Below are 10830 nucleotides of genomic sequence, written 5' to 3'. Positions count from 1 at the left end.
ATATATATATACATATATATATATATATATGTATATATTTACTGCATGAAAAATTCATTTTCAATTAAAAAGGAGAAAAAATGTATTATTTTTTGCCACACCCACTCCAGTGGAGTCTGCGTGACCAGTCCAAAAGGTTGGCTGCAGTCCCTGAGGCAAAAAGTTTCAGGGAAGCTGGTCTCCTGGAAGTTCCTGGTGTCCCCTAACACGGATGTGGTCCAGATTTGTCTTTGTGATAGTCGATGGAGGGTCTTGCGTGATTTCTTTCTGTATTGTTTTATTATAGGTATAGAGGTGTCCCCAAGGAATGATTTGCAAGTAGTTGAGTTGGATTGGGCGTTGTTTCCTGGCCCCCAACAGTGTTCCAACATCCTAGTCGGTGCTGAGCTAGTAAAGAATATTACTCAGACAAGTTGCCTCCAGGGTTATTAGAGAGATAGTGAAGAAACCAGGCATTGCAGTTTACTGGATAAGAGTTAATTATCCCAGGGCAAGTTCAACAATGTAAATTTAGAATCCTCATTACAGTCATGTATGGCAGACCACATTAGAATTACAGCTGAGCCACTCCCAGGAGCTAGAGAAATGTATTATTCTTGGTAAGGTTAGCAAGAATGGGACCCCTTGGTGCATACTTCCACTAGCCCAGAAGATAGCTGGGCGTTTACTGAGGACTGGCTGGTGGTGGGTTATACAATAGACTAGAATGGAGACTATTTACACCTGGCTTCTAAGATTTAGCTGACTTTAGATGGGGCTGCTGTCTGGTTCCTGCCAATTGTCAGTTACATATTCTTCTATAGAATCATTGTGCTTCAGATGACCTTGGGTACCTTGACTGTTGTGTTGCCTGATTTCCCTGCTTTTCTTTTGTAATGACCATAAAAGCCTGATGCTTACTTTGAGGAATTACACTTAGATTCAGCACTCTCATGTGTGCGTGTCTGTTTGTCATTTGCTGACTCCTTGTCCACCTGAGTACAGGAACCCTGAGTCACCCCGGGTTGAGGGACCCCGACTGGCCCGGCCCGCTGCATTTTTCTATTAAAGTGTCTTTAGAAATTACTCAGCTATTATTAAAGTTACATACATAGCTCAGAATTACCCTTGGTTCCATAAACAGTAAAATCATCAAAGTGAAATAAAGTAGTATAAGGAAAATGAGAATTTAGGGCTTACTTTCATTTAAGAATATGTCAAATTTGATCTTTAAACACATTTTGATATTTTTAAATTTTTATAATTCATGTGTTCATACAATTCTTAAATTCAACTATGCACATGTGGTTAAGAGTTTAACTTTCAATCTTTAACTGAAAGTGACAGATATTAACCCAAGAGGGTGTTCATAAAACCACTAAGAACTTAGGGCCCAGAGAACATAGTGTCACCTAAAAGCTAAAAATGAATGTGATTAGAATATACTTTATCTAAAGGTGCATGTCATACCTCCTCTGTTGTAGCCAGAGCACAACAGTGAGGGGGTTCACTCCTCACACTACATGGGGTCCCAGGAGTGAACACAGCTGTCAAATGGTGGCAAGAACCTTACCAGTCAGTGGTGGCGCACGCCTTTAATCCCAGCACTTGGGCAGGCGGATTTCTGAGTTCTAGGCCAGCCTGGTCTAAAGAGTGAGTTCCAGGACAGCCAGGGCTACACACAAAAACCCTGTCTCAAAACAACAACAGCAAAAACCTCTACGCCACTGTGTCTTCTCAACAAACTCTGAAAATTTAATTCAGATGCCAGTTGGAAGGAAATTTAAAACATTCCAATTTTGTTCTATTTACTGACTCAGGTTAACAAAGGAACATGTCTGCAAAATGAGAATTTTGAGTCAGCTATCCAGTTCCGTGGCTCATCAAACTTAAAATACAATCCTACCACTACTAATACTAATAGTACCCTGACATTAGAGGACCTTTGGGGAGGATCCTCTTTACTCAGTGTGATGGCTGGGATATGCTTGGTTCTTGGGGAGAGACACTCTTAAGAGGTAAGGCCTCTTGGGAGTAGGTGTGGCCTTGTTGGAGGAAGTGCCTCACTGTGGCAGTGGGCTTTGTAGCTCCACCCATTTCTAAAAAGAGCTTTCTCCTAGCATCCCGGAGGATGCCAGTCTTCTGACAGACTTTGGATCAAGATGGAGAACTTTCAGCTCCTTCTCCAGCACTAGGCCTGCCTAAACACTACCATGCTTCCTGCCTTGGTATTGGACTGAACCTTTGAACCTGTAAGATAGTCCCAAATAAATTTTGTCCTTGATAAGTGTTGCCATGGTCATGGTGTCTGTTCCCAGCAATAGAAACCTTAACTAAGACCCACAAAAAGTGGCTTTGCCAACTCTCTTCTTGGTGCCTTATCCATTTCTTGCACATTCTCACCTAACTCACCCCTAAGAACACCTGCTGGTGAGCTCAGAAGCCATCCTTTTCTCTGGCAGAATAAGCATCACTCAGGTATCCTGTTCACAATTGGTACTGAGTGACTATAAATGTGTGCTACAAGCCAGTCCACACTACTAGCCTTGACTTCTTATCTCAAGTCTCTCTATGAGTATCTCCTTTCTCTTTCATTTATCATACAAAATCCCAGACACCAGGGATATGAGAGGGTCCCAGGACCCAATGGGGAGGTCTTTAGCCAAAATGATCAACAGTGGGGAAATGGAACCTGAAGAGACCACCTCCAGTAGATAGATATGTCCTCCAAGTTGAGGGATTTGGCAATCTACCCATCTCAAAAATTTTCTCCCAGAATTGTTTCTGTCTAAAGGAAATGTAGGGACAAAATTGGAGCAGAGACTGAAGGAAAGGTCATCCAGAGACTGCCCAAACCTGGGATTCATCCAATACACAAACATCAAACCCTAACACTATTGCTGATGCCAAGAAGTGCATGCATCCTGGCATGGGTGTACTCTGAGAAGATCTACCAGCACCTGACTAAGACAGATGCAGATACTTACACACAACCATTGGACTGAGCCCAGAGACTCCTATGGAAACTGTTAGGGGAAGGACTGAAGGAGCTGAAGGGGACTGCAACCCCATCAGATGAACAATAGTATCAACTAACTAAACATCTCAGAGTTCCCAAGAACTAAGTCACCAACCAAAGAACACACAAGGGCTGGTCCATGGCCCTTGCTACAGGATTGCCTTGTCTGGCCTCAGGGGGAGGGGATGTGCTTGTTCCTGTGGATACTTCATGCCCTAGAGAAGCGAGATGCTAGAGGGGTGATGTAGGAATCAGTGAGTGGGTGGGGAAGCACACTTTTAGAGGCAAAAGGGAGGGGGCAGAGGTGGGGTGCTCGTGGAGGGGGTCCCAAGAAGGGATAACATTTAAATGTGAATAAATAAAATAATTAATAAAAAAGAGAGGAATAACAAATACTAAAGATCTGTCAAAAATCTCATATGGAAATCTAATACTATAGAAGCTTCCTAAAATGTGTACATGTACACGTGCATAAAAAGAGTGAAAAAAGAAGTTACCCTATAATACGGTAATGATGGCCCTATTCAACACCATACGGATTAAAAAAAAATTGCTGTCCCAGGAATCCATTGCTTCTTTTGTAGTTGTTGACAAGCTAAGTCATATAAAACCCCAATATCCAGGTAATTATTAATGCTCTTGGTTACCCTCTAGAACCTGATGGTAAGAACTTATTCCCGGAGACCTCACATCTTGAGTCCTTTAATGTGTGGAAATCTATAATATAACCTGGAAACATTACTCCCACAAGCTAGCTTTCACAGTGCTAGAAGCTGCAATGCATACTGCTAGGGGAGAAAAGAAATCACCCATCTAATGTAGATATGAAACCTGCTGCCTGCAACTATGACTAGCATTGCAAGACATAGCTGGTGGTAAATAAGACTCTTGAATACCCTGAAAATCATTAACCATTTTCTAATTGGATGTAAGGCCCATTCTACATGTCAAACCCATACCTGGAACCATTGTCTGAGTCAAGAACCTGTGACTAAGTAGATCATATCCATAGTGGAGAACCTACTACTAGTGCACTGCTTCTTCATGGACAGAGAATTAAACCGACTCCTCATGACTACTAACAAATAGTAACAATAAGAACATATCAAGTATCTGAACAGGGAGAATGTTCATATCTCCTAAAATGTGGTTATATGGTACTGCTGGACACAGGACAGTTTCTTTTGAGTCTTACAGAATTAATACAAAATGGATTTCATAAGTGTGTACTTACTGGGGTTCTTGGAAGCTGTCCACTCTTCTTTGCTTGGAGTCTTATTGTAGCTTTTAAGTCTGCGTTTTCAGCTGTGAGCCTAAAAATATGATTTAGAATGATTGTGCATAACTGGACACATTTGAAAATACCAAACTAGTTTGTGGAAAAAAAAAAAAACGTGTGAATGATTGCACGAATTCTGAAAAACTTGACAGATAGTGATTTGGAAACTGTATCACTCTTTGTGTGCCCCTTTGTCTGTATAAACTTTAGAGGTGATTTGAAGAAATATGCATTTTCTTTTTTGCTTAGTGGGCATCAAACTTTCACGCATACAAAGCATACACACCTTGAGTGAGTACCATCCACCGATGTAAACTATAAATTTTAAGTAACTAAGAGCAGAATTTTTCCTGATTTCAAAAGTGTGTAATTACTATAAATGATGCAATTTCTCTTTCTTTATTGCCTCCTTGAAAATAGTAGGGCTACTCAGCATAGCGCTTTCATTGTACACCTCTGTGAGTGACCCTCATGTCCCACGCTCAGGATGCAGGGTCTGTGTGTTCATAAAGTACCTCATGTAATTGAAAGAAGCACTAGGTAGACAGTGCCCTGTGGTACTGTTGCTAAAGACAAAACATTGCCTTCAGGTCTTTCCTGTCATGATAGACTAGAGGTTCTCGGAAACGCTGAGCCAACATCATTTTCTCTATCAAGCTGACTTCTGAGCCATCGCCTCAGTAATGAGGAAAGTGATTAAAAAGAAGCTGGTGCCACATCATCACTTCTGTGATGAAACTGCCCATGTGCTTCTTAGACTTTGGAGACTTGATTTGTGTACATTTGGGAAACTTGGGAGCTGTGGTTTACAGCTGGCTCAAAAGGAGGCTGGACTAAGGAACCTATCTTGTATGAGTTCCTAAGACCAGAACATTCGTTTACAAAAATGCTGATCGTGAGCTTCCAGGTGGAATAAGGAATTCTGCTACAGAGTTGGCTCAAGACCATACACATTAGATTCTGGTCTAGAATCTATATCCATGCCTGAAATTCTCAGTGACATGGAGTGTAAAAGTAGTCGATAAGGCTATTTAGTGGAGGAAATATTCCAAAAATCACTACAGTTCGGTCTATCACATTTTTAATGCTCATGGTTTTAGCTTTGCTTTCAGTGATATTCAAGTGGGTTAAAAAGTATGCCATTTAGTAAGAAATGGGATGTCATCCTGGTGGAAGTAGACAGAGTTTAGACAAGATGGCTGACTAAGGAAGAGGCTCAGCAACACCGAAAAGAGGTGAGAACAGTTTGCATTGCGAGGCCGCTGTGAGACAAGGCCAACCTTCAAAGGTCAGCACATAAAATTAAAACAAAGTGGGACTGTATTCTTTACAATAGCAGTGACTCCCACGGGTACCCGGAAGACAGCCTCTGTGACACTCGGCTGCAAAAAAAGCCAGACAGGGAAGTGAGTCTGGAGGTATGGCTGCCCTGTGTCCACAGGCCTGGGTATTACTTGAGCTGCAAACATCACAAAGTAGTAACCATTCTGGTTATCGTCTTGTAGTGTATGCCAAAATGCAAGCATAACTTGGCAATGGTGGGGTGAAGCAGTATTGCAGAGAAAACCGCGAGGCAAGGCCATGTGTGCCTGTTAGAGTTCATATACAGAATGTTTATATGTAAAGCAGTGAAGGTGAATCCTAAATTGTCAAGATACTAAGAAATAATAGGATGGTGCAGGTGCCAGAAATAGGAGATTTTAAGTGAGGGAAGTGCTAGCAAATGAATAGAACTGTCCCAAGAATCAGACCACATGTGCTACATGGCACTACAGAGGCAGTGCTGCTCAGTCCTGGTGGAGCATAGGTGTTTTTCCGTATTTGTTTAAGGGATTAATGTGTTTCCTCTTTAAGGGCTTCTACTTGTTTACCTGTGTTCTCCTGTATTTCTTTAAGGGAGTAATTTATGTCCTTCTTAAAGTCCTCTATCATTATCATGAGATGAGAAATTAGACCGGAATCTTGCTTTTCAGGTGTGTTGGTGTATCCATGGCTTGTTATGGTGGGAGAACTGGGTTCTGATGTTGTCAAGAAGTATTGGTTTCTGTTGCTTATGTTCTTGTGCATGCCTCTGGCCATCTGGTTATCTCTGGTGGTAACTAGCCTTGTTGACTCTGACTGGAGCCTGTCCCTCCTGGAAGCCTGTGATCCTCCGATCCTGTGATTCTGTAATCCTGGATGTGTCAGAACTTCTGGGGGTCAAGCTGCATCTAGGTGGGGGCTGAGTGGGTGGGGATCCAGTGCACAGGCTCCGCTCTGGGAACAGGTTCAAACTGGATGGAGCATGGGTCTCTGACTGGGCGGGTCCTAAATTCTAAACTTCCTAATGTTGTGACCCTTTAATATAGTTCCTCATATTGTGGTGACCCCTGACTATAAAATTACTTTTATTTCTACTTCATGACTGTAATTTTGCTATTTTGTGTATTGTAATGTATGTGTTTCTATGTATTATATGATTTGTAATGTAAATATTTTCTGGTGGTTTTAAGTGAATCCTGTACAAGGGTCATTTAACCCCTCTAAAGGGGTTATGACCCACAGGTTGAGAAGAACCAGTGATGTAGAGAATGAACGATTAAAATATGTTATCTAAAATTGTCAAAGAATTAATAAAAATGTTAGTTTTAAAGTTATTCTGTTCATGCAAGTTTATAAACTTTATAGAAATAAACTTTAATCTTCATAAAATATAAATTATCCACCAAAATGATTCACAAAGTAATGAAGAATATTCAAATAACTTTTCAAGCATTTTGCACATTAGAAACCAAAATCATATAGACCATCTCAAATGCGTTTTCACAACTTTTTATATTTCTATTTTATTTTTTTTCAATTTATTTTGTCAATTACCATATAATTTTTAAATAGCCTTAGAATTCCTTGATAAATCTAGTAATAAATTACAAAGTATCAAGTGTCTCTCAAAAATAAAAATTTGAATTTTTTTCTATGAATTAATGCTGAATAATCTATCTGGAAATCATTTTATTTTACTTTGTGCATGTGAGATTGAAATAATATTTAAGTTTATCTCTGCGGAAGAGTGAAATCTTACTATTTTATGTAAAATTCTAGGTTCAATACAAAACAGCATAATACTAATTAAGGCACCATCTTACTAGGGTGACATGCTGGATGTGAATTGTTTGTGATGTTCGGATTGAGAAAATGAAGGAAACAAACCACTCTATACAAAAGAACTGAGGGAAAACGAAAGCTACAGTATAGTTTGCAGATGATGAAAACCACATATCAAGGCCAGGTAGGAGTGAAGGGGAAGCATTTCCCCCTGTGTGGCTCTGCACAGGCCAAGGAGAGCTAAGCATTCTAGAAGATAAGCCATGTGGTCCTGAATGTCTGCCTTGGGCTACAAGATAAGGCCATAGATCCCAGAAGCCAGAAATTCAGCTAGAAGTAGCTTTTGAAAATGACTCCAAAGAGTAAAATTAACCTTGCAGGAGTCCACGTTGGTTCTCTGCATACTTCCCACAGCTGTACTCAGACTCCAAATTGAAAGGGTGCCTATTACTTAAATTGAGTTACTCTGGGAGATTAAAAGAATAAAATTTAATGACATGTGGATGAGAATGAAGTCAACCTACTAAAGTGCCTGGGAGAGAAACAGGTACCCCAGACCATTACAGAAAAGAGGAGGGTTGGATATCAAAACATTAAGAAATTCAAGAACCAAGGGAGTAAACAGCTCTAGGACAGCAGTGTCACCAACCTCCGACTTCATGGAACAGTAGAATAACTGCCAAGCTTGAGATTACCACGGCATGTTAGTGACAAAGGTCAACATACTAGTCACCAGCTCTGAAAACATTGGTATATCCCTCTAGTCCTAGTCCTTGGGGTTACTTAAGGAAGCTAACACTTTTCTATCTCCACCTGCCTCCCAGCCTGCCCCTTTCCCCTGACTCCCAGCCCCAGTCACCTGTCATTCCTGTCTTGGCCATTGGTTCCAATTTTCCCAAGTATGATTCTGCGCAACATCACCCAGGCTAGCAGCCTTGTGGATCTTTCTGAAGGCTTTGTAGCATTTGAGCTTTCTGAGGCTGGTAACACCCCAACACGGCCTCCCAGGGGCTGGGAAGGACTCCTTTTGGCTGGTGGAGGAACCAGGGGAAGACTGCCTTCCAGCCGCCAGGAACTTCTTCATGGCAGAGCTCTAGCCCCCCGCCGCCAGTCACCCCGTCCCCTCCCTCCCCTCCCTCTTGGCCACGCTCAGAATCAGCAAACTGATATAGATCTTAAAGCGCGTCTTGACACCACTGCCAGCAACACCAGGAAAAAGCACCCACAAGCAAGATCAGTAGGTTCGAGTCCAGGCAGCACAGGTGCTCCTGCCAACTGAAGGCCATCCCACTGTTGCTAAACAACTCATGTAAACACAGGCCTGAGCACTCTGACCAATGGGAAAGCCTAGGTCCAACAGCCTTGGTGGAGGTTCTCAGCAGGCTTGCTGTGCATGCACAAGACTTGATCTGGGAAATTGGCTTCCCAGCTCAACTTTATCATGGCCTAGTCTCTGAGAGACCAGGCCTTTGTTGGAGACTCCTCAAGCCTGCACTGGTTTAGTCTCCAAGGACACTTTCCTAAAACATATTAGTCACCCTGCCCTTTGCAATCATTTCTAAGGAAAAAAGCCACTGAGCCCCCACTATGGTCTATGGGGATTTAGCTGGAGTCACCAGGCACGGAAGATGACTTTGGTGATACCAGAAGCTGTGACAAGAGCAACATATTTCTTTTTATTTCTCTCTACTTAATGACCAGTAGGTCAAAGAAGAGATAGAGGAAGACATCAAAGATTAGAATTTAATGAAACTGAAGGTACAACATACCAAACTTTATGGGACACAACAAAATCAGTGCTAAGAGGAAAGATCACTGCACTAAGTGCCTTGGGGGGGGGCGGGGGGAGAAGATGGAGATTTCTCATAATAACAATTTAAATGTACACCTGAAAGTTCTGGGGAAAAAAAGAAGCAAATACACCCATTGTGGGAAATATTTAAAAAAAACCGGCGTTCCTGCCCTTGTGCCGGAACTCTTGGCCTTGGCATGGTCCTGACTGTTCTGTCTCTATAGCCCCTGCAGCGACCTGTGTTCCCAGCTCTGGTTCTCTTGTCCCTGGAGCTACTAGTTCCCTTTCTGCCATAAATCCCTGTAGTTGGTGGTTCCACATTTCATTCAGTAACCCAGTAAATCAAAACTCTAGAAGCTTATAATTAACTAGTCAGATTTATATATCAATAAATTCTCAATACACAAGATGCCAATACAACAATTTCAGAACCAACTGATAGTGATAAAAGCTGCCCACCGAGATTAGATAAATTATCCCAATATTCTAACCTTTATGATATCATAACTATCTGTGACTGTTTAAAGCCATGCTGGTTCACGTCTGCCTCCATCCTCTTCTTCTGAGACACTGTCTCTGCAACTCTTAGCTCCACCTCCCTATTCCCCGTCCAATCATAGGCCTCCTGCTGCACTAATATTTTAATGTTATTGGAAAGGGAAAATCCTGTCACAGGTTAAATTGTAAGGTATGAAAGTCGCTGAAGGAAGACCCCAGACTCAGATAGTATACAAAGACAAAGAGTGTTTACTCTGCAGAAACAGCTAGCATGATAGGGTTTCCATTGTTTCCAAGCGACAACCCCACGGCACATCTAGTTCCTTTTATAACAGGACTGCTTATTTGCTTCTGAGATAACAGCGGACTTCTAAAACTATTCCACGGGGTTACAGAAATCATTAATCAAATGTCCTAAAGAAGATACCACAGGACCCCAGGTGCAAAAACAAGAGATAAGATGTTGACTGAGTTTGTCAAAATTTCAAGGACAGCTTATAGTCTAAAACTTTTCCATGACCCTGCAAGCTAGTAACAAATGGTGAATGTTAAGCCAGATCATGGCTCCAATGTATATGCACATAGGCATTCTCTGTTATAACCTCTTATTCAATTTTATGATTGAATTTATGTGCAGACCTGCAGTGAGAAATTTTTGTTTGTTTGTTTTTGTTTTCGTTTTTTTTTTTCCCCATGTGAACACATGCTCTGAGTCTTACAAGTACTGAGAACAAAGGGCAGAGATAAGTCCCCTCTCCTTTTCTCCTGGAGATTTCAATTTAGGTGCAATTCCCTGCCAAGACTTGACCTAGCTTCCAGCTGTGCTACTTTAAGATTCTAACTGGAGGCTGCAGATGCCAGCCTTAAGATCAGGTGGATCAGCGCCAGAACTGCAGAACCAGAACCTTTCACCCAGGATAGACAGCAAATGGTCTAAACGGTCCTAGGCTTAGTTTCTGAATGGAATATAAAAAATGAACTCCTGGAAAATACAATCATATGAACAAGTCCATCAAATGTAAATGGGACAGGAGAAGGAGCCAATTATATGTTGCTCCAGAAAGCACCCTGAGAGCCCAGAGGTGGTAGTGTGGTTGGGGCCCATAAGACCCATAGAACAGAAAAACAGAAATAGGTGCACAGCTTGAACAATGTCCTTGAGCATACCTTTCTTACACC

Source organism: Mastomys coucha, unplaced genomic scaffold (assembly GCF_008632895.1).
Source record: "Mastomys coucha isolate ucsf_1 unplaced genomic scaffold, UCSF_Mcou_1 pScaffold7, whole genome shotgun sequence".
Classification (NCBI taxonomy): domain Eukaryota; kingdom Metazoa; phylum Chordata; class Mammalia; order Rodentia; family Muridae; genus Mastomys; species Mastomys coucha.
The sequence above is the reverse complement of the archived record's forward strand: the minus strand, read 5'-3'. Positions refer to the sequence as shown.